This window comes from Protopterus annectens, chromosome 5.part0, assembly GCF_019279795.1.
Source record: "Protopterus annectens isolate FY-2018-M chromosome 5.part0, PAN1.0, whole genome shotgun sequence".
NCBI classification, from domain to species: Eukaryota; Metazoa; Chordata; order Ceratodontiformes; family Protopteridae; genus Protopterus; species Protopterus annectens.
In genome coordinates this window covers 1,964,303,808-1,964,329,428 of record NC_056735.1, presented here as the reverse complement: position 1 = coordinate 1,964,329,428, position 25,621 = coordinate 1,964,303,808, and positions in this window count along the sequence as shown.

The window sequence follows — 25,621 nt, the reverse complement described above, 5'->3', positions numbered from 1 at the left end:
CATATTTTCTATTGGATGAAGGTGTGGGCTTTGGCTGGGCCAGTGCAGAATGTTGCATGTCATCTGGTGAAGCCATCTTTTTCTTGATTTGGCTATATGGTTTGGGCCAATGTTGTGTGGAAAGGTGGAATCCCTCTCCATCCACAGCTATGTCGCAGAGACCAGAAGGATTGGAGCCACAAGGGACCAGTGTTTGGAACTGTTCATAATCCCCTCCAACTTGCCTACAGCCCCAGTTCCACCATTGGACAGCAACCCCAAAGCAGGACACTGCCATCACCATGCTTCACCATGGGGGTGGTGCTGCTGTGGGGATGCACAGTGGTGTTATTGTGCTACACAAACCTGTCAGAATTGTGGCCAAAGAGTTCAACCTTGGTTCCATATGACCATAACACATTTTCCCACTTGCATTTTGGAGACCTGATGTATTGCTTTCAGACTTTGTCCAGGTTTGGATATTGCTTGGTGTGAGGAACTGCTGCCATCTTCCAACTCTACCCTATAGATGAGATATATGGAGACCACGGAAGATTGTTGTCACATGTAGTACACACCCAGTACTTGCCAAAGATTCCTGCTCCTCCTTCACTGTTGCTGTAGGGCTCCTGACAGCCTGCCTGGCCAGTTTTGGTGTTGTATTCTCATAATATTTGGAGGGATGTCCACTCCTTCACAATGTCACTGTAGCTCCATATTTTCACCACCTTTTGATAACTGTCTGCATTGTCTTCCATGGTATATGCAATGTGGTGTAAAGTTTTGGTACCCTTCTCCAGGCTGATACATCTCAAAAATGTGGTCTCTTAGCAACTTCAACAGCTCTATGTAGACTATGGCTGTTGCTGTAGCAGGCAACTGGGTATATGTTAGGATACTCCTGGTAGGGCAGCTGAGTGTTATTTGCTGTTAATCAGAGTCTCTATAATTGATGGCATGTGTGTACCAAATAAGATGTAATGCTGTAGTTATATCAAAAGCTGTGTCAACACAGTATTAGCTTCAGCCTGTGCACACATATGCATCTAGGTTGTTGTGCTATTGTTATGTGTCATAATTGTTCCTATAACAGATTTATTTGCTTTACAATTGAATTGTACAGGTTATAGGTCACATGACAGGTTGGCAGGATTTTGAAATTGACTATTGTGCTCTCATTTTTGTATATCACAAATATCTGGCATTCTAATAGGTGTGTACATCATTTATATGCACTGTATAACACTCATTTATACAACATGACCCTAGTTTTTGGCCTTTGTCTTCCCATTTTGTCAGTCTTTGTTCAGATGTCCTGCAATGACAGGTTGTGAGGTTTGCTACAGATATGTGATATCTCCTGCAAAAAGGCCCCTGTTATGACCACCGTGATGCAATGCAGTAAATAGCACCACAACTGAACATGCAGATATTGCCCAATGGCTGAGTGTAACAGTTGTGTGCATGGTCACATGCATTAACTTTAGCATGCATGTGGTACTGGTGAGCCACAACAGGAAAATCCCATACTTACCAGCTTCAGACTGCTGTCCCATGTACAGACCAGATGAACCTATGTAGTTGTGGGGGAGGGGTATTGTCAGCAGATTCACATATGGCATTGGTACAAGATGAATGCTACGTTTCTGCACAGGTACAGTGAACACTATGATATTACATAATTTGCTGTCCTTCACCATAGATATGCATTTGTGTGCATTACTAAACCCCACCCACTAATCCATTTTGCACTGACATATGCATCTAGAGACTTTATAGAAGACAATTGCACTGCTACCTCATTACATTGATGTGCACTTTAACCTTACCTGCACACTCCTTGCCTGTTGCTTGGGTGCCATCCACCTCCATGACTGCTGTGTCGCATGTTGATGTTTTGTGGGGCTACCCCAAGGTTTGCAAGGAGCTCCTCTGTTGCCATAAGTGGAGCTTGTGTGGCCGGACCCCCACTGGCAGCAGTACGTTTCCTCACTACAGCAGCAGCCCTTTGCTGGGCATGATGTATCAGGTCAGTTGCTCTATGCCTGACCTGATCATATGTTCCTCCATGGTGGCCCAAGATGTTCACTCTGTTAACAAGATCATCCCACAGGGGAGTCCGCTCCTGCAGATTTTGCCAGCTACGGCCAAAAAGAACAGCATAGTGTGTTATCACAGCTTCCGTGATGGCTGCTGTCTCCACAGCAGTGTATGCGGGTTGCCTATGCATGGCACCTGGAAGACATAAACAGGGAAACACATCACAGGACCTCAGACATTTCCCAGAGTCTTTTTCAAAGCCAACACATGAATATTGCCTGTCGTTAGCCACCACTTACAACTACATCATACTCTGTACCTAGCAGCACTGTATGGACATACATTGTACTCCTTGTCCTGATGTGTCATCTTCCCCCCAATGAAGGCCAGTACATTGCATAAAGCACCATTCATCATTGACATTTGTGTAGAGGGATGACAGTGGCTGTGTTCCTTGCAGATGGGATGTCAATGTTGCTCAGGCTTTGCTTGCATACAGTGTGTACTGGAGCTGAAAGCATATGCCTGGGTTCATGTAAGATGCAGACTGGAATGTTATCAGGCCCCAAGGGGACTTGCTTTTGTTAACTTTGATTAGGCAGTTTGCACCTGATCCATGATGATGATGAGGGGAGGGGTGCGTGTGCTATGCATATCCACCTATACCGATAGTGAGCCGGGGGGGTGTGATGTTTGCCCTAAACCTGTCTGCAGCAAGTTGGCTGTAGCAATGGTGTTTGTGTATGTGGTGTGATTGACCACCATTACAGGGTGGGTTGGGTTGTTACCTCTGAGACTGCAGACATATGTGAAGATGGCCTTGTGATTGCCCTTAGTGGATGTGTCCAATTTGTACTCATAGTTAGCCTTACAGTAATCAACTTGTAACCTAATATGCTCATTCAGACAAAGGTGAACATGTTGTTCAGTTGGTGCATGATCCTACTTTACCCTGTTCAGCCAATATAGCATCCCTTTATGTGCTTTGTGCATTGCTGCTGTCCAGCAAAGGGGATTACTCTACTTTGGTGGAGACAGGTTTTACAAGAAAGGTATTGCTGAAGCCATACAGCTATGTGGGTGGTCATATATCTGTTTGTAGTAGGCATGGACACAAGGTCATAAAACAGTTGGCCACCTCTACAATTTCATCGTGATACTTGTGCTTATTCTAGCACCCATGTCTGTATCAGGGCAATGCAATAACCATTAGCTGGAGAAGTGTAACTCTGTTGGGTGCACAGAAACTAAGATTACACACATGTACAACATGTACAGTTTATTTACCTGACGTTTTGCATCCCATGTCAGTTGTTATGAGGCAGCCAGGTACACCTACTCATACATAAATATGCACAGGTAATACCTGCTATACATTTCTGTTCTATGTCAGTATGGCACACTGTATTTACACTCTTGCTGCTCAGTCATTCATGTCAACCTGTTAGGGCAGGGCATCTGGAGGACACCGCACATACATGGTGGGCTTTCTTCATATTGCTGTAACACGTACATCATTTGATAGTACAGTAGCCTTTGCATTCACAGACATACCCTGGAGGATGTCTGACGCTCGCATGGCAGGCAGGGAGGAGAAAGGCTAGGAGTGTGGTAGTGAGGGTAGGAACTGTTAATGTTGTGAGTATAACTGGTATAGGGACAGAGCTAGCTGATATGATGGACAGAGGAAAGGTGGATATATTGTGTGTGCCAGGGACCAGATGGAAGGGGTGTATGGCTATGTGTATCAGAGTCAGGTATAAATAGTTCTATAATGGTGTGTATGGGAGGGGAACTGATGTAGGGGTTAGCCTGAAGGAACACTATGCCAAGAGTGTTTGTGGAGATGATAAGAGTGTTGGGTAGAGTGATATTTAGGAGACTGGGAATTAATGATGTAATGATGGCAGTTGTTAGTGCATATGCTCCACTAATTGCGTGTGTGATGGATGAGGCAGATGTACTTTGGAGTGGTTGGATGAAGTGGTGATGCATCTACTCAAGGATGAGAGATTGGTGATTGGAGCATATTTCAATGGGCATGTTGTTGAGGTGGGCAGAGGGGATACAGAAGTGATGGGTAGGTATGGTGCTAAGCAAAGGGCTGCAGAAGGTGAGATGGTGGTGGAGTTTGCAAAAAAGGTTGGACATGGCTGTAGTGAATAAGTAGTTTTACAAGACTGAGGGGCATAGGGTGACATACAAGAGTGGAGGAAGATGCACACAGGTGGATTATTTCCTATGTAGGAGGGTTGGTTTGAAGGGGATTGGAAACTGTAAAGTGGTGACAGGGGAAAGTGTAGTTAGGCAGCATGCAATGTTGGTCTGTGGGATGACGTTGGTGCTCAAGAAGATGGAGAAGAGTGTGAGGGCAGCACCATGGATGAAATAGTGGATACTGTGAAAGGGTGATTGTGAGGTTGAGTTCAGGGAAGGGTTAAGACAGGTAGTGGATGGCAGTGAAGAGTTAGCAAATATCTGGGTAACTACATCCAAGTTAGCAAGGGAGATGAGTAGAACGGGGCTTGGTGTGACATCTGCACAGAGGAAGGAGGACAAAGAGACCTGGTGGTGAAATGAGGAAGTATAGGGGAGTATACAGAGACAGAGATTGGTGAAGGAGAAGTGGGATTATCAGACAGATGAAGAAAGTAAACATGAGTATAAGGAGATGGGGTACATGGCAAAGAGAGTAGTGGCAAAGGCTGAGGATGGGGCATCTGAAGGGTTGTATGTAAGGTTGGACACCAAGGATGGAGAATAAGACCTGTACCAATTGGCTAAACAGAGGCATGTAGCTAGGAAGGATGTGCAACAAATAAGGCTAATAAAGGATAATGGTGGAAATGTACTCACAATTGAGGAGAGCATGTAGAGCAGATAGAAACAGTACTTTGATGGGCTGTTGAATGAAGAGAATGAGAGAGAGAGAAGGTTGGATGATGTGGGTATGGTGAATCAGGAAGTGCGACAGATTATCACAGAAGTAAGGGTAGCTATGAAGAAGTTTATGAATGGAAAGGCTATTGGTCCAGATGATATAACTGTGGAAGCATGGAGGTGTTTAGGAGAAATGGCAGTAGCCTTTTTAACCGGATTGTTTACTGTAATCTTGGAAAGTGATAGGATGCATGAGGAGTGGATAAAGTTGTTTTGGTACTGATTATGAGAATAAGGGTGGTGTGCAGAGCTGTAGTAACTACAGAGGGTAACACTGATCAGTCACAGCATGAGGTAATGGTAAAGGGTAATGGAATCTAGGTTAACAAGGGAGGTGAGGATTACTGATCAGCAGTACGGCTTCATACCAGGAAAGAGCATTACAAATGCAATGTTTGCTCTGAGAGTGTTGATGCAGACATACAGAGAAGGTCGGAAGTAGCTGCATTGTGTCTTTGTGGACTTAGAGACAGGATACGACAGGATGCCTAGAGAGGAGTTGTGGTATTGTATGAGGAGGTCAGGAGTGGCGGAGGAATCTGTAAGAATCTTACAGGATATGGACAAGGCTAGTGTGACAGCAGTGAGTTCTGAGTTGGTAGTGACAGGCTCATTTAAGGTGGAGGTGGGAGCACATCAGGGATCAGCTATGAGCCCTTTCTTATTTGCAGAGGTGAAGGACAGGTTGACAGACATGATCAGACAGGAGTCCACGTAGACTGTGCTGTTTGCAGATGACATTGCGGTCTGTAGTGAGAGTAGGTAAAAGGTTGAGGAGACCTTGGAGAGGTTTACATATGGTCTAGAGAGGACAGGACTAAGACAGAATATATGTGTGTGAATGGGAGGGAGGATAAAGGAATGTTGACAGTGCAGGGAGTACAGTTTGCAAAGGTGCATAGGTTTAAATACTTGGGAACAACAGTTCAGAGTAATGGCGAGTATGGAGGAGAGGTGGAGAAGACAGTACAGACAGGATTCGGGTGGTGGAGAAGAGTGTCAGGAGTGATTTGTGACAGACGAGTACCATTAAGAGTGATAGGGAAGATCTACAAGAGGGTAGTGAGACCAGATATGTTATATGGGTAGGAGACATTGGCAATGAAAATAGGCATGAGTCAGAACTGGACATTGCAGAGTTAATGATGTTAAGATTTGCACTGGGTGTGATGAGGGTGGGCAGGATTAGGAATAAGTATGTTAGGGGGTCATCCCTGGTTGGACAGCTTGGGAACAAAGCCATTGAGTGGCAGGATTATGTTGGTTTGGACATGTAATGAGGAGGTATGCTGAGTATATTTGGGAAAGGATTAGGCTGCCAGGTAAAAGGAAAAGAGGAAGGCCTAAGATAAGGTGTATGTATGTGGTGATAGCAGACATGCAGGTAGTTGGTGTGACAGAAAAAGATGCAGAGAACTGGAAGACATGGAGACAGATGATGCACTGTGGTGACCCCTAATGAGAACAGCCATACGAAAGAGAAGGTGCTATTATGATGTCAGTGTTCACAGGTTTCCATTTATTTGCCAGACATAACACAACTCTTGATGAAATAATTACAAATATGAGGCACACATATGGTCTGTGTGCATAACACTGGACAGTTGAATGGTATGAGCTCAGTATATCACATGCAGTTCAACACACACAGCTGTGACAGTATTTCAGTATGCAAATACCCTGTATAGGTCCAACACATTTCTGAGACAAACATGTATATCATATTTCTATTCACAATTAACATATGCATATCTGCAACATCCCAGTGGCTGGCCTAGCAGTGTCACAGTCAGTATTGTTCAGCACACACACACCAGTAGTGGTCATATGTGAGCCATCCTTTCTTGGGGTGACTCAGGCCCCTGAGCTGTGATTATGTCACTGCAAACAGACACAGATGCTATGGCCATAAGTTCTGATCAGCAATATATTAGTACAGCAAGTGTTGTTGAGACATAATATTTGTTGAATTTCCTATTTTCCATGTTTACATACCCTCTACTACATACCATTACATGCTTAATTGACATAGTTGTTTTTTTTCTATTTCGGTTGCGTGTGTGTCTGTCTGTTTGTTTTGTTTGTTTGTCTCTCTCTCTTGCTCTCTCTCTATCTCTCTCTCTCTCTTTCTCTCTCTCTCTCTAAGACAGATGTAGGATATACATCTGTTTTGCATAGGCAGCAGCTTGCCTTTTGTAGGTAATGCTCATGAGCAGCTGATGGCCTGTGCAGCAGTTGGAGTCCCCCACTTGCTAACTGTATGTAGAACAGCTGTGGTATCATTCCTATACCCAATAGCATGAAAACACACTGCTGTAACTGAGTACTTCATGTGGGTATTGCCCCTTTTCCTTGCCTGTGAGAAGGACTTCATGGAGGTGTGTGACAAATAGCATCACAGAGAGTAGTTGGATATACCTCTTACAACAAACACTGTGGAGTTAGCCCAACAAACTGGAGAAAATGTTTCAGAAATAGGGACAGAATGTAAGTATTGCTGTTATACAGTTGAAGTAATGCTAATTTGACAGGGTTTGTGTGGATATGGCTGCTCTGCATGATTTTAAGTCTGACAGTGCTATGTGGTTGAAATAAATCTCAACTGTAGGGCTATCCGCAGACTGGCCAGAGTTTGGATTGTTATATTTGGTATGTTACTCACACATTTTTTTGCCCTTGGAAATTTAGCAGGACACTCTGAGGATTGCAGTCAGTAAATGGTAACATCCATGTGTGTTTTTGACTTCATATCCCTCAGAACAAATACGTTGCAACAAACCCTGTTACACCAGCAACTTTCACAGTTTATAACAGCAATATGTCAATATTGCCCCTGTGTTTGGACCTCTGCCCCCTAAGTATATCAGGTTTTGTCCAGATGTCATTCAGTAATAGGTGGATAGGTATGGTCTATCATTATATAGTGACTTCTTTCCTGATATCATCCCAGTGATGTATCAGACTGCCAGACATGTTATGCATTGGAGGCAATATATATGAGGGGAAAACCTGGACATTCTGTGAGACTCTGTACAGTTGAGCGGTTTGTGTATTTCTGGCAATTGTTGACAGGCTGTCTGAATTGTGTAGCAGTGTATTGTGAATGTGTTATTTGGCCTGTGTAGGGAGGGGGTAGATGTAAGTGTAATGGGTCCTTTTCTATATGACTTTGCATGCTGGTCCAGATTCTGGTGCTCTATCAGCTATATAGGTTTGTAGGGGCAGACTGAGACATGTCCCATACTACAGTCAGGTGTCAGACTACACTGTAAATTGGGCCAGTATATGTAGGGGTAGTATGTGAGTGGCAAATGCTGAGATGTTTTTGTTCACACAGTCCTTATACTGTACTGTTCCTTTGGCTTACTGGTATGTCACTGTGACTGTGGTTGAATTAGTTGTGGGTATACACTTTCACACTGGTGTCTGTTTTTCAGTGCTGTGACATCCCTGTAGTGCCTGTTATATTTGCCAATGCATGTGTAATTCCCCCTAGCAGATTTGGGTTCATGTTGTGTCAGTCTGACTGTAGTTTGGACAGTGTTGGTGACATGCTTAGCAGCTGAATATAGTTTCCCTAATGTGATGTTATGTACAGATATTTGTAGGATGCAGTGTTGCCTGATCCCCATAAGTGTTGTGTATTTCTGACACATCAGTGGGCTGTTGTGAGGATTTTAGTCACTAACTAGCTGGAGGTAATTCAGCATTGGACTTGTGCTATTTCAGTCAATAATTGTTAGGACAGACATGAGGGTGTTACTCCAGCAACTGTGTCAGCTTATCTAGTCAAGTATTTCAGATATGTCCCTATTTCCATGACTTTCTCCCCCCACTTTGTCAGGCCTGGCCCAGGTTTCTTGCACTAAGGGGTTCTGAGCCTACCTTGGGACTGTCTGGATTGTTGCAGTATGTCCAGGTTTATCGCTCATATTTCTGGTCTGTTCCACAGATGCATTATTTTCATATCCCTGGTAAATCACTGTGAGGATCTGAGGATTTCTGACAGTAAATGATGAAAGACATTTCAGTTTGAGAACTCACATCCTTCAGAACATGTATGCTGAAACAAACCCTGTCACTCTGGCAACATTCTACATTTATAACAGCAATATTTGAAGTATGTCCCTAGTTTTGTTCCATTGCCCCCCCCCCCCTCCAATTTGGACAGCCTTGGGCCAGTTTTCTTGCAGTAAGGGGTTGGTAGGTATGGTTCTGAGGTGTGACTCCACTACATGCTATGAGCATATAAATATATATATATATATATATATATATATATATATATATATATATATATATAATTTCACTTCATATCGTCGAAATCTCATTTCATTGAATTTCAAAACAGTGAGACCAAATCGTCAAAAACTCAAATCACTGAAAACTCATAACATCGAATCTCAAATCACTATAAACTACAAAGCAACTAGAAATAACATCCCACAGAGTTTTTACTATGTTTATGCAGGGGGACAAGCCCCCCTGCATCCCCCTTACATTAAATATACCAACTCCAAGGTCACACTACAGTGGGAGAAAAAGGTAATTTCCTAACCCCACTGTAGTACAACCTTGGAGTTGGTATATTTAATTTTCGGGAGGTATGGGGGGGGGAGCCCCCACATGGGGGTGCAGGGGGCTTGCCCCCCTGCATAAACATAGTAAAAACTCTATGTCTGTGACAGTGTCTGGGATGTTATTTCTAGTTGCTTTGTAGTTTTCAATGATTTGAGATTCGATGTTATAAGTTTTCGACAATTTCAGCTTTTGACGATTTGGTCTCGATGTTTTGAAATTTGATGAAATGAGATTTTGACGATATGAAGTGAAACCATGTATATGTGTGTGTGTGTGTGTGTGTGTGTGTGTGTGTGTGTGTGTGTGTGTGTGTGTGTGTGTGTGTGTGTTTGTGTATGCAGGATGGGTGTACGAAGGTCCATAGCTGTCAATTTTTTATACAGCAACAGCTGTGCATTTGTACAGATTTTGGAGGTGAATTTGGACACTCAAACCCCGGAGAGAGGGGTGAGGATAATATAAATGTGTTATTAAACCTGCTAAGCATAGCTAACCATTGCCCACAGTTCATTCTCATAATATACCACACTAATGACTTCATTTAGTAAGTGTATATTGCATGACATGGCTGCATGTGCTTTCATTATAGTAGCAAGGGGTGTAACTATACTGTATGGGACATGTGTATACATGAGTGTTTTCACATGTTATATGCACTCACACATCCATTTTATACCAGCTACACTACCCTGGGTGACAAAAATAACTTGAACAGCAGGTCCCACGCATGTACGGCAATGTGCACAGCCCAACTAAAAGTATCTGTATTCAAAGAAGCACATAGGCCAGCACTGGATTCCACCAAAAGAACTTTTAATACAAAAACGTATGGGCAAAGGTACCCGTGTATGAATATATTCATACATGGGCACCTTTGCCCATACATTTTTGTATTAAAAGTTCTTTTGTTGGAATCCAGTGCTGGCCTATGTGTTTCCTTGAGAAAAATAACTTACCACATATTTTAATGTGAACATAGTACTTTTAACACTGCTTTCCCATGTAAAGTTGGACTGTCTGTTGTATTACTCAAACTGTGTACATCTGCATGCAAAGCTGGGACTCTAACCACTACAATATATTGGTTTTGGTGATTTGAGCTGTATATCTTTATTTTTCACCTATTAGATATTAATATTATATTACTATATTAAATGGAGAGTATTGCAGGTTTCAGCCATGTCATTGAGGACTGATGTCATGACATTATAGCATACATTTCAGTTTCAGACTTGTATCCATCTGAACATTAATGCTAGTGCATAACCTGTTTTCTGTCAACTGTCTCTCTATCCTCTGTGCAGACTGGATGACACCATTGCTCAGGCTATGGTTGACTACACTGCAGCATGGGTCTGAGAGCCCATGCCTGTGTTCATGTTGGATGCAGCCAGGAATGGTATCAGGCCTATGGAGACCTCTATGTGTTGCCATTGAGAGGGCATTACAGACCTGCTTCCTGATCATGAGGGGAGGGGGACAGGTGCTGTACATGCACATGTGTACCTATGGGGGGACAGGGGAGTGTGATGTTTACACCTCACCTCTCTGCAGCTGGTTGCCTATATCCATGGCATATGTGTATGTGGTGCTATTGCCCACCACTGCAGAGCAGAATGTGTGTTGCCTCTGGAATTGCATACACACATCTGAATGGCCTAGTGGTTGGCCTTGGTGGATGTCTCCAGTTTGCACTCAAAGACAGCCTTAGGGTACATCACCTGTGACCTTATTTGCTTGTGCAGAACAAGGTTACATGGCTTCTAATGAGGCACCTGTTCCTTCTTGGCCTGTCCTGTGATTATTTCCACCTATGATGGTAGTTGTGTATTTCTGCTGTCCACCACAGGGGTTCAGCCTACCTTGAGGGGGTTGATGTCCTGTCGGGTATTGCTGAGGCTATAAAGCTATGTAGGTGCCCACATAGTATTGTGGTGTGGACCTGGATACTGCTGCTAGTACCAACATTATGGGACACCCTTCATGTGGGCCTTGCCCATTTTTCTTGCCTGTGTGGGGGACATTATGGAGGTGTGGGGGCTACAGCTTCACAGACAGTAGGTGGAAATACCTGACAGGACATTTGGAGACAGGCCAACAACATGGGGAACAAAGCTCTACAATTGGGTGCAGATTCTATGTCATTATTGCTGTTATACACAGGGAGGTTTGCTAGATTGACAGGGTTAGTCTGGACATGCATTTGCTGGGTGACCTGACATCTGACAGTGATATGCCTCTGACATACCTCTCAACTGGCATTTTGTCCACAGATTGGCCAGATGTTTGCCTGTTATGCTTGGTCTGTTCCTCGAACAACATTTGTTTTTTGTGGGGTTGGTAGGATAATGTGAGGATTGTAGTCAGTAACTGTTGACATCCATTGGTGCTCCAGATATCATATCCTTCAGGGATGTTATGTTACAACAATGCATGTAACACCAGCTACTGTATCACTTTGTAATACCATTATGTGTGATATGTCCCTCTTTCCAGCCCCCTGTCCCACAAGTATGTCATGCGTTGTCCAGATGTCCTGAACTACAAGGTACAGAGGTATGGTATATCATTAATTACTAACTGCACTCTGTGGTGGCCAGGATTATGGTTCCACACCCTGGTAAACTGTGGACATCTATACATATGACAGTTATGTCTGATTGGCCATTGTGAACAGACTGCCAAGATTGTGTAGCAGTGCTGTGGGTAGATGTTTGTTGGCTGGGTAGGGAGAGTAGAAGATGTAAGTGCCATGCATCCTTTACCTATCTGACTATGCATGCTGCTACAGCTGCTGGCAGTCTATCATGTCTGTATGCTTGTAGGGGCTGACTGTGAAGTGTCCTGTAACACCTCAGGATTCCCAGTACACTATGAATTGGGCCAGTATATGTTGGTGTAGTATGCAACTGGCAATCAGGATATGTTTGTTCAAACAGTCATTCTACTCTAGAGTTCATGTTGCATACTGGTATGTTGCTGTGACTGTGTTGCAAATGTCTTCGGGTGGGCATTTTTGCACCACTCTCTGCTTTTCACTACAGTTCCATCCCTGTAGTGCATGCTATATTTGAATATACATGGGTAATTTCCCAGAGGTGATGTAGGGGGGTGTCATGTTGGTCTTACTGCACTTCATAAGGGGCTGGGTGACATGTTTGGCAGATGTCAGGGGGATTTCCATTCTGTTACATCACTGTGGTCATATCTCTACACTGTCCAGAGGCCTAGACCCTGTCCAGATGCGTGGCTCATATGTTTGGTCTGTTCCCCAGACAGTTGTTTTCCTTGGCTAATCAGTAGGATACTCTGGGGAATGCAGTCAGAAAATGCTAACATCCATCGGTGTTACTGACTTCATTTCCCTTAGAAAAGATATGTTATAACAAAGCTGGTAACACCAACAACTGTCTACATTTATCACAGCAATATGTCCAATATACCTCTGTGTTTGGGCCTCTGTCCCCCAATTATATTAGGCTTTGTCCAGATGTGATGCACTAAGAGATTCAGAGGTATGTAGTATCATTATTTATTGCATTCATTCCTGCTACTATCCCGGTGAAGTCATAGACCCTCAGACATGTAACAAGGAAGCGGCCATAGATATGAGTCCTGTGGCTATACATTCTGTGGGAAACTCTACATTTGAGAGGTCTATGTATGTCTGCCCATTGTTAAAAGGCTGTCAGTATTATGTAGCAGTGTAGTGTGTACATGTTATTTGGGCTGTGTAGGGAGGAGGTACATGTGAGTGTAATGAGCCCTTTCTATCTGACTGTGCATGTTGCTCCAGTTTCTGGTTCCCTATCACCTGCATATGTTTGTACATGCAGACCATGACATGTCCCATAACACCTCATGATTTCCACTACACTGTGACTTGGGGCAGTATATGTAGGGGTAATGTGTGAGTGGCAAATTGGATTTTGTTGCTCACACAGTCATTATACTGTAGTGTTCTTTTTGCTGACTGGTATGTTGCTGTGCCTGTGGTGCAATCTTTTGGGCTATGTTCTTTCACACCAGTGTAGTAGTGTTACATCCCTGTAGTGCCTGTTATATTTGCTAATGCATGTCTACAGCCCCAGAGCTGGACTTGGGTAGTGTTATGTCAGTCTGATTGTAGTTTGGACATTGCTCGGTAACTCTGTGTAGTTTCTCTACTGTTGTATGTCCACATATTTGTAGGATGTCCAGGTGTCTGGCTGATATCTTTGGTATGGTCCACATAACTGTTGCGTATTCCTGACACATCAGTGGGATGATGTGGGGATTGAGGTCACTAACTATTGGGAAGCAATTGAGCCCTGGAATTGTGATATTTCAGTCGATATATGTTAGGACATACGGTGTTACTACATCAACTTTCTCAGCTTAGCTACTGACATATTTTGGATATGTCCTATTTTCATGCCTTTGTCCCACCTCATTGTCAGGCTTGGTTCAGATTCATTTCACTAAGGGGTTCTGAGCATACTTCTCCACTGCCAGGATTTTCACAGAATGTCCTGATGTTCGTCCCATACTTTTCTTCAGTTCTACAATTTATTTTATTTGTCTGGTAAATCACAGTGATGATCCAAGGATTTATGTCAGTAAATAATGACATAACATTTCAGTTTCCATCCTCATATCCTTCAGTAATTGTCTGCTGAAACGTACTCTGTTGCTGTAGCAAATGTCTTCATTTGTAACAGCAATATTTGAAATCTGTCCCTATATGTGGCCCATTCACCCCATCTTTTACAGCCTTTGTACAGATTTCTTCCACTAAGAGGTCGAGAGGGATGGTTTTGAGGTATAATTGCACTGCATGTTATATACATACATATATATATGTATATATATATTTTTTTTTTCTTCCTTTATATTTTTAGATATGTAGATCTATATTATGACTCACCTTTTTCATATATATGTTTCATCAAATACACACACACACACACACACACACACACACACACACATATATATATATATATATATATATATATATATACACAACACGACTGGTTCCTCAAAGATTTCTCCCTAATGTTGTATGCCTCTATTCCATGATATGCTTGAAAAGACAACAATGTTTACTACAGCTCAGATGGTGTAATGTTGTCTTGCTGTGATTGTAGAGGACAGCATCCCGGGTTCGAGACTTGGCAGGGCTGCCTATTTTGTTGCTGGGTAGAACAAGGTCTGATGGATACAGAGTGATGAAAGCACATTTATGCATATTATACTTATAAATTTTTATTATAAAATAATATTTATATACACATTATCATTTTACTTTTACCTTCCATGAATCCCCCTATGTGCTTTCATTAAATTATATTCCTGTGTGGCTATACTGTATGAGGCACTTGTGTTTATATGGAGGTTTCCCATCTTTTCTACACTGACATCTCTGTTTTAGAACTGCTACACTACCCTGGTTGACAAAAAACGGTTGCTACATAATTTAAGTTTACTAAAATAATGTAAGCACTATTTTCACATAGGAAAGCAAATTGCCTGTCTTGGGACTTGAAATATGAACACCTGCATGTAAAGTCATGACTCTAACCACTACACTACCTTAGCATGGAAATTTCACCTATTTGCATTTAGCTCCTATGGGATGTTTAAGCTATGCTAAGCGGATGTCCATAACGTGCACACCCACTTAACTACACTTAAACATTCCTTGGGCTACTGGAAAAAAGTTATATATTATTATGATATTATTAGGTTATATGGGTGTGTATTGTTGTGTTCTGACAACTCCACCATCCGCATTTTGTAAAAAGGAACATCATAAGGAGACAGATAATCAGAGGTGCTAGAATGTGTTCTCTGATTTTAAGACTGAGCTTGACAATCTTATTAATGTTTGTGGCTAGAGGCTACCCGAAAAAATGGGTTCAGCAAAACAGTGTGGAAGTCGTAGAAGGTTGGGGTACAAGGTTTGTTCCCTTGCTAGGACAAGGTTTTGTTAACAACATTGGGGAACGAACAATCAAGGTTTCACACATTCTATGGTCACTTATTTTGGCTCCTTTGGCCAGAAAGTTAGAGCATTCTGACAAATAATTGGGTGATATTGGAATGCAACAGTGATCTTTTCAGTATATTAGGTAACAAGCAACTTTTTACATACAAGGTAGGACACAATTTGAAGCTCTTATTTGAACATCCGCTTACTACTCAAACTGTGACAAAGGGGACAAAGAGACATGGCTCATGCAAATATTGTTCATTTGTTTTGAATGCAAGAGATATCTTGATAGGTAACCCCCTTCGGACAGTCAAGTTAGTTGGAGGTAATTGTGACAGTAAAGGGCTAGTTTATGTTGGTGTTTGTCAGAGCTGCAATGGGTTTTAGGTGGGTAAAACAGAAAGGTCTCTACATAAAAGAATTTCTGAACATCTTTACACTATAGAAACCCACAATATTAACAATGCCCTATATAAACACACACTTTCTTGTGACGCCTACAATGGTTTTAAGTTTGGTATACTGGAGATTATTAAGAAAAATATTAGGGGAGGCAACTGGTCAAATGAAATAGGTAAAAGTGAATTCAGGTGGCAATTAACACTTAACGCCAACAGCCCCCCAGGAATGAACACACATCTTTGGTGCCGATTTTAAGAGCTAGGGCATCTATTTTATAATTTCGTTTTATTCATATTGAGATAATTTTATTATGTGTTGACAATTACATACTAAGTGATAGACTATTATTTTACACCAGTTACACTGTGTTTTATGTGCTTTTTAAGATGGTCCTTTACAGATACTTCTTTAATTATTTATTGTTTAATTAATGTCTGTGCTATTTAATTGTTGCAAGTTGGCAGGCACTTTAGTTTTGATAAAGTCCTATACTTGTCAGAATGAAAGGCTTATCTTACTCTGTTGTGGATTTTAATAAATCTTTGTAGTTACACTACACTGAATGTTTATTTGGGCTCCTCTCACTTCCACAAGTGGTTTTGTGTTTTTCTGTTTGTTTTTTCCACTTAGTCTATGTTCAGCTTCTTTTCCTAAAATAATTTTAACACTACTTTCACACAGGAAAACAAACTGACTATCTTAGGACTTGAACCACAAACACCTGCACGTAAAGGCACAACTCTAACCACTACACTACCTTACCTTGGAGTTTTTACCTGTCGCTTTTCATTTAGCTCCTATGGGATGTTTAAGCTATGCTAAGTAGATGGCCATAACGTGCACGCCCACTTAGCTACACTTAAACATTCCTTAGGCTACTGGAAAAAAAGTTATATATTATTATGATATTATTAGGTTATATGGGTGTGTAGTGTGGTGTTCTGGCAACTACTTCGGACTGCATTCGTGAAATACTGGCATTGATTTGGCTTTCAGGCTTCTATCCTATAGGGACTCCTGCTAATACATATCCTGTTATCTATCAACTTTCTATGTGTGTGAGGCAATTTTTCAGGCATGTCCCTAATGTAGTTTTATTCTCCCCATCATTTGTGCCTTTCTTAACATGAACTGCTGTGAGGGAATGTGGCCATACATTTGCTTTCAGACTTCTACCCTTACATGATTCTTGCTGCTACATGACCTGTTCTCTGTCAACTTTCTATATTTGTGGAGTTGTGCTTGTGCTTTTTCACTTTTGGGGGGGGGGTTATCCCCCGTTATGTGTGCATTTGCATACATTTCCTGCTTTAGCAGGTTGCAAAATTGCTGTAAGGCACTTTAGTAATGCAGAGGGTGTGTCACAGAATCTGTAACACACCCCCTGCATTGCTTTCTTCTTGCCAGTTTTATTTCAGTGTCTGCGGACACTGAAATGCTGGCATAATATTAGAGAAAAGCTCTAATATTATGCCAGTTCAGCTTAGAAAGTGCCGTATAGCACTTTGTGAGTGCGGGGGGGGGGGTGTTTAGTGTCCGTGCACTACTCAGACAAGTCCCCTGCACTTGTTCATGGTTTGTGTCCATTTAGCTTAAACAGCAGTGCGCCTTCATGCATATGCAAGGTGCACTGCTGTTCTAAATGGGCATGAACCGCTCTGTGCAAGAATAGTCTTATTCTTGCATGGAGCTTAGTGATTCGCAGGGTAAACCAATGGCCATTTTTATTGAACATTGTTTAAAAGATGTAGTTACTACTGTTTAGTTGTATATAAAAGCTACATTTGCTTTATATATAAAATGAAGAATGCAGTAATAAATGTTAATGATATTTTGGTAGCAGTGGAGAAAAGTCTTTACGTATCAGAAGCTAATGGTATAGATAAGGTCACAGCATTTTTATAGAAAAATAAAAAAATGTTCAAACAGAGAACATCTTCTGAAAATTGAATATTTAAATGTAGTTTTCAATAAATGTTTTTGTCTTTTTCATGAAAGATGTTTTAACAAGTTGGGGGTGTAGGTAAGTTTACTGCAGTGGCACTTAGCTATACCAATAATTTTATTGCAGGTTTAGAAAATCAGTATGCATAGGAGTCCTATCACATGAACAATTTTAAAATATTTTTAAATTTCATTGGCAATGTATTTATTATTTGGAAAATTATGAAGTAGACTTTGAATATTTCAGAGTATTTTACGTTATATTTTAATCAATGTTCTTTTTGTCTTTTATCTTCTCACAAAATCCATTTTTTTAGGTGTAACTTTTTATTAAAGGCTAATACAATAGATTATTAATAAAGATTTTTAAGAAACATACTAACTGTAATACAATTTTACATTGTAATAGTATGTAACCATTACTGACAAAAACATATATTGAAAAAGAGCAGACAGTTCCTATACTAGCATTTATATAGCTGCATGGAATCAGGAATATCCGACAGGACAAAATCCTCCTCCTCAAGGAAGAGTAAACCTGTCCGCTGGACATCTCCAGTAAATAAACTCTATAATAAAAGGAAAAAAAAATTGCTGTCCAGGACCAAGAAGGAACAGGTGCCTAATTGGAAGCAATCTCTCCTTAGCCTGAACAAGCAAATAAGAGCACTAGTGAAATCCTCTAAAGCAAACTTCGAGTCCAAACTGGCCACATCTGCTAAAGACAGTCATAAGGCCTTCTTCACATATGTTTGCAATCTCAAAGTAAATACTCAGATATGCTCAGAACTGGAGGTCAAGGACACCACATACACAAACACCATAGATATAGCCAACCTGGTTCAGTGAAAACTTCACCCCTCTGTTGTCCCCCATCATAGCGCAACATAACGCATCAGAGATACTTTAATTGCAGCTAACATTGGGTGAGACAGCGATTCAGGTTGTAGCCTGCTCTAGGTCTCCAACCATGTCCCAAGACTCACACTCCACGTTCCTAAGCACCCTGGAGAATAATAGGGTGCAACCTAACACTCTCATATGGGGTTTCTTCAACTACCCCTCCATTAACTGGGAAAACTACTCATGTACCAATACACTTGCCCAACATTTCCTGGAATTAATTTAATTAATTCTAATGCCCTGGACCAGCTCATTCTCACACCCTAACTAGAGGTAGCAACATCCTTCACCTGGTCATTACTAACATGGGCAACCATTGCTCTACATCAATAGTCAACTCCTCCCTGGTTAGATCCAACCACAAACTAATCACCTTGGAAATCCACACCTCTCCCCACCCCACACACAAAGGTAACCACCATGAAAAACGTCTCCAAAGCTAACTTTGGGCTCCTAAACACAGAGGTGACTAACTTCACTGAATCAGTGCAAATGGAGAATAGTTGCATGACCGCCAAATCATACACCAATGCACTGTACAAACACGTACACAAATGCACTCACCATACCCAATAGAACCAAGACGGTCTCCTCCAAAAAAAGGAAGCCAATCTGGTGGTCCCCTGCCATAAACAAACTCTACAACAGAAGGAGGAAACTGATGCGGAATAAGGTGAAGTCCCAAGACTGGAAAAACTCCCTTATTGGCCTCAACAAAAAGTTGAGATCCCTCATCAAATCCTCTATAGCTAGCTATGAAAACAAAATTTCAGCAGATAGTAAAGACAACCACAAGGCCTTCTGTAGTTATGTAAAGAATCTCCATGGCAATACCCAGATTTTCTCTGAGCTACTGCACAATGGTACCTCCTATACCGAGCCTACAGATATTGCCAATATAATGGCCGACAGATTCACTGCCAACTTTACCCCCCAAAGGACCAATCACAATACCAGTAGATTGCCAGGCACCCAGTATTACTGCTGCACAGGTTAAAACAGCACTGTCCAAGGCCAAGAATACAGCTTCTATGGGACCTGACATTATCCCTGGCTGTGTTCTACATGAACTACAGAGTGAAGTGGCACCTTACCTGTGTGCCCTGTTCAATCACAGCCTCACCTCAGGCTTTGTCCCTACCAAATGGTGCACTGCTACAGTCATCCCTTTCCACAAACAAGGTGTGACTACAGACCCTGGGAACTATTGCCCCATTAGCCTGATCAGTCTGATATGCATAGCTATGGAACACATCATCATGGACCTAATAAACAAGAATATAGGGAATCTCCAAACTCTGGACCCCACACAGTTTGGTTTTGTGAAGGGTAGATCATGCCTGCTCATATTGGTCAACTTCTTTGAGTCAGTTACCAGAGCTGTAGATGAAGGCAAGGTGGTTCATACAGCAAATACAGCAACTAAGATCCGAATAAGGATGCAAAATATGGGAACCAAAGTTTTATACTTTAAAATATATACACTTTCTTTATACAGCAATTTCTGCTTTAATACATCTTCATTTTCCTCAATACAGTTCATTTGCTCCAAAATAGTACTATGTAATAACTTAATATCACTATTATGTTTTATTTTAAAATGTGAAGAGACTATTTTGTATTCCCTTTGATTCCTAAGGGTTTGAATAATGAGTTAAATTGTAAGTGTTTGCTTTAAATATGGAGTGTATTTAATTGATTAATTGAATGTAATTTGTATTAAAGTGTATAAAAGTTAATTTTTATGTGGATTTTTTATTCCATGAAGGTGGTGACACTAAGGCACTAGAACAAGAATAAAAAAAGTTATTTTACTGTGTGGTTGCTTTTTGAAGTGGTATAACATCCATATTTTGCTTCCTCATTTGGATCTTAGTTGTTGTATTTGCTGGAGAGTGGAGGTTTTTGTCGTGGTTTTTAATGATCTGGCCAAGGCCTTTGATACCATTCCCCACTCAGGAATCATAGAAAAACTCACTAAGCTAGACATCAACCCCTATATCACTAGATGGGTTGCAAACTGGCTCACAGATAGAACCCACAATGTGAAAGTAGCTAACTCCAAGTCAGACTGCCAACCAGTCATGAGTGGAGTCCCACAGGATTCGATCCTGGGATCTCCCCTGTTTGGTATCTACTTTTCTGAAGTCCAGGCCAACATGAAGGGACTCTGGCTGACAAACTTCACAGACGATTGCAAGTTGGCAGGAAGGCCTCACTGAGACCAGCGACTGGTGTCAGAATGATGGCCTTAAGCTCAATGCCAAAAAATGTGTCATCATCCCCTTTGGGAAAAATCTGGTTCCCATGAATTACCACATCGATGGTAGTCCACTGAACACAGAAGGCATTATAAGAAATCTGAGAACACAGGTTGACAGCAACCTCTCTTTTGACCGCCACATTGCCACTGTGGTCAGAAAGTCCTTCTATGTGGCACATCTCATTACTAAGGGTTTTCCATCCAGGAGGAAAGAGGTCATTGTCTCCCTCTACTCTTCCCTCATTAGGCCAGCCATCGAGTACAATGCTCCATTTGATATGTACCTCACTAGACACCTGCAACAACTGGAGAGGCTGGAAAAGTACCTCACAAAGAGGATCCTAGGCCTTAAACACTTGTCCTATATGGACAGACTGAAAAAACTCCAACTATTCTGTCTCATATTGCCTACTTAAAGGCGATCTCTGCTTGACTTACAAAGCCATGTTTGACCCAGCTCTGTTAGAAATGCTACATCTAAAGAAGTCCCAATCCCTGCACATCACATGCTCTAGAGACCTCAGCCTCATTATCACAATCAACAGAATCTGCTGGAGGGACAGGTTCATAACCCAGAGACTGCCCATGCTATAGAATAGACTTCCCATAAATGCCAAACAGAGCACCTCACTGGCCCTCTTCAAAAGAAATCTTGATTAGTGGATGGGAAATATAAAATTCACCCCAGGGACCACTCCAGTGGTTCTACTCGACAGAGGTACTAGGAACTTAGGTAGGGTGGCACGATGCCAGGGTAATCCTATGGGCTAGGCTTGTAAAGGCTCCAGGGCCATTAACCTAGTACACGGGTCTATATTAGATCAGTGAAAGCTTAAAAATGTGAATGCTGGTTGATTGAACGTATGTAAGCGAAAGATTAAAATATCGAAGCAACAGAAACCCAATTTTTTTCCTAGGGAAAGAATTCGGTTGACTGTTTCTGTTGCTTCGGTATTTTCAGTGCTGTGGTGGAAAGTTACAGGTCGGGTTCAGGTAAGTGTGCAATTGTGTGGACGTGAGAGTTAGGGCGGGTTAGGTGAGTTAGGATTAGGGAGCGGGTGAGGTGAGTATGTGATAGTGACGGACCTTAGGGTTAGGGTTTGGGTTAAGGTAAGTGGATAGTTAGTGGTGTGTGTATAGTTTAGTGTAGGGTTAGGTGTCGGATTCTAGGTGTATGTGTGTGGATTGCTGTTTGGTGTTCTTGTGTTGTGTGTATTTGTTTTGGATCAGCAATTTTTTTCCCTAGGAAAAAAAATCGCTGTTCTGACAGTTTGAGATTGTAAGCTTTCGCTTACATAAGTTTGATCAATCAGCGTTCGCTTTTTTAAGTGTTCGCTGATCAAATATAGACCCTAGTACACACCTATGAACCTATAAAAAAGTCACATTAAATGTCATCCATACCTGGACTAATTAAGATTGTGGTGGCACAGACTGTTTTCCCTATCATTTTATGCTTATTCACATCTCGAGAACAGCAGATTTTAATGCTTTGTCTTTGGGATTTTACCATTGTTCAACTGCTAACCCATGACCACTGGCAAGGTAAATAACTTGTTTAAAGTTTAAAGATTGCTGGTTTAACTTTTCTTTTATCCCTCTCAATCCACTCTGCTGTTGATCTCTTTTTTTCCATTCTAGTGGTTATGATGCTTTACTTCCATTGGATCCCTTTGGGGTGGGTTCAAGGTATTGCTGTAATAATTCATCTAGTACAGTTTTGGTAGACATATTTGTATGTGGCTGATTTAACAGTATATAACACTTTCTGCCATTATTCATGCTTCTTTTAATTTGCACATTGGTGGTTATTGTGGTCTGCATTGCCAGTGATATGGTATCCCAAAGAATCATGTTTGCATGTTGGTGTTTATTTTGAATACTTTAATAAATCTGATAATTTATGTTCCTATCTTCTAGGTGCCCAGTGGGTAACATTGTCATTGCAACTATTAGCTGCTATAGGTGCAGTCTCATGCCATCTAGATTGCACCTAATGATTGGCTTTTACTTCCTAGCTGGGGGTGTTTCTCCACATCTTTCATCCTGACAGAATTTGGTTCCCATTTACTGGTTTTGTCCCATTATGTTATTTTGGATACTTTCCTTTAGTTATTGCTAACCCATCGAAGTGCATGTTCAAACTATCATTCTTTAAGTTTCGTTCATCTCAACACTACTCCCTATTTTTTAAATAAAAAGAAAAAAAGTGCTCCCTATTTTAGCATTTGTTGGGCTTCACTTAGAAGTAATATTGAAATTTATCTTCCTTTTCCTAAATGACCAGCCAGTAAGGAAACATGGCCTATGTTCAATCTGCCCAGTTCCTATCGCATTAGGTGCATACCTTTCAACCACTTAGCACAAGATTTCTGAATAAATTCAGAGAATGGGAGACAAAGCAAATGCAGGGATATTATGAAAATTTTGCTTTTATATACTTGGTGAATCTGTAGAGCAGCATTTTTATTAGCATGCACTTTCTAAGGATATGAAGTCAAAATTCAAAGGTATTCCTTTATATTGTAGCCTCAACACTTGATGATTTGGAAGAAACAACAGATGCCACAGGGACACAAAAGAACATAAAGAGATGTGATACCCTCCGAAACCCTTTACAGTAAAATTATCATTTTATTAATCTTTTACCCTTCCTTCTTCAACTTTTTGAAGAAAATACAAAAAAGTGAATGAATATAAAAAATAATAGCATTAATAAATAATTATATTACTTCTAATTTCTTTATTATTATGATATTCTTAAGAATATTACTGTTTAATAATAAATTATGATAATGTCAGTTATGGATTTTATTAGGTGTAGTAAATCAAGTTCAGCTTGTGTCATTGCTTGGGTGAGTGCTAGGATCTTAGAGCTGGTTGTACATGGCCTTGGGTTTGGTTTCCTCTATGAGAGGAATTTAACTATACTATCTCATCACTTCTTTAATGTAAATTTGATAATTTTATGTTTTCCTTATAATTAATTTATTCATTCTTGTTTAGAAAACAGCAAGAACAATAACAAAACACTCGTTTGCAAGTCCTTGTGTCCACAGCAAAGCTATAGCAAAGTATCCAAAAACAACAGGAGGACACAGGATAGGCTCCTGAAGAAGCAGATGTGAAAGCGCTTGTGCCTGATTAAAGTTTTATAACCTGGAGCCTATCCTGTGTCCTCCTGTTGTTTTTGTTTAGAAAACAGTTTATTTAAAAAAATCTGTTAGCATAACATTATTATACTTTATTTATCATTACAGTTTCTGTGATTTACCAGATCATTGGTTACCCTTTTGCATGGCAGGCCATAGAAACACCACAGAGCCAAGGTTAACAAAATAATGAAATACGATCTCTGTTGATAGTCCATCCTTTTGGTAGTTTTGGCAAGAAAAATGAGTTCCAATTGATTCACTGCAGTTATTCATAGCTGCTGCAGAGGGACTGGGCATGGGAAACTATTTCAAGGGATGAAGGACAAAGGTTTTCTCCATCCTGACCTTCCTGGATTGGTGATTGTGAAAAATACATCCCTTTTTTGGAATTAATGCCCATTTTGGTTGTAGTCTTTGTGTGGTAGGAAGAGTTATACAGCAAGAATGTATTTTTTCATTCAGACAACAAATCTTTTGTCCATGTTTTGACCAAAAGGTTGTCCTGATCATTGTGGCTTCAAATGATATTAAGGCTTTTGGTACTTTAGAGTTTATGCATTGACATGTCTTTCTCTGCTGAGCACATTCCTGGTATTCATAATGTGCATGCTGATACTCTTTCTTGTCTGCAGGTTCCTAAATGTTGACAGTTGGCTCTGGAGGTTGCAGAATTGCTCAGTTAGATCCCAGATGAAGCATGGCTTATAGATGAAGAGTTGCTTGTCAGCCTGTTTTTCAGGACATTTGTACTTCAAGATTTAACAAAAGCTCGGATGCTGATTTGGTTATTAAAAGTCTGAGAAAGGCAGAAAGGCTATCACTGAGATTCAAGCCCAGCAGGTGAACCCTTTTAGAAGTCCAGTTTAGCAGGCTTTCACACCGCATCCCTTAATTACCTGACATATGCAACTTGGGCTACCTTATTCACTTTGTGGTATACAGGGGGCTCTTTCGCAGTATTGAATCACCAGGGTTATTGAAATGGAAACAAGTATCACTGGTGGATGATATGAATGATATAATAGTATGGAATTCCATTTCTAAGACTGATCAAACAGGTCAAGGTTATCAGGAGATACTGGATAGGGCATCGATTCTCTTCATTTGCCTTGTGCACTGGTTTATTATCCCACATAGCCTTGCCTGCCACCTACCATGGAAGGTATCATATTGCATTTTCCTAATGGGTCTTAGTTAATACCTAGGGATCTTGATAGCTGTTTATGTAAGGCATATCTCAAGGCTTGATATCCATTGTTTATTCTTCTCATTTATTTCGGTTAGGTCAAGGCTTACATTTTGGTTTTGAAAGACCGCCTGTAGAACATTCTAAGGGGACAAGTGAATAGACCTCCTATGCTTATTTGATTTATATTATTTTTTTTATTTAGTTCTGGGGGGTGGGAGGTTGCTATCCATTTTGTTGCTTTTTTTTCTTTT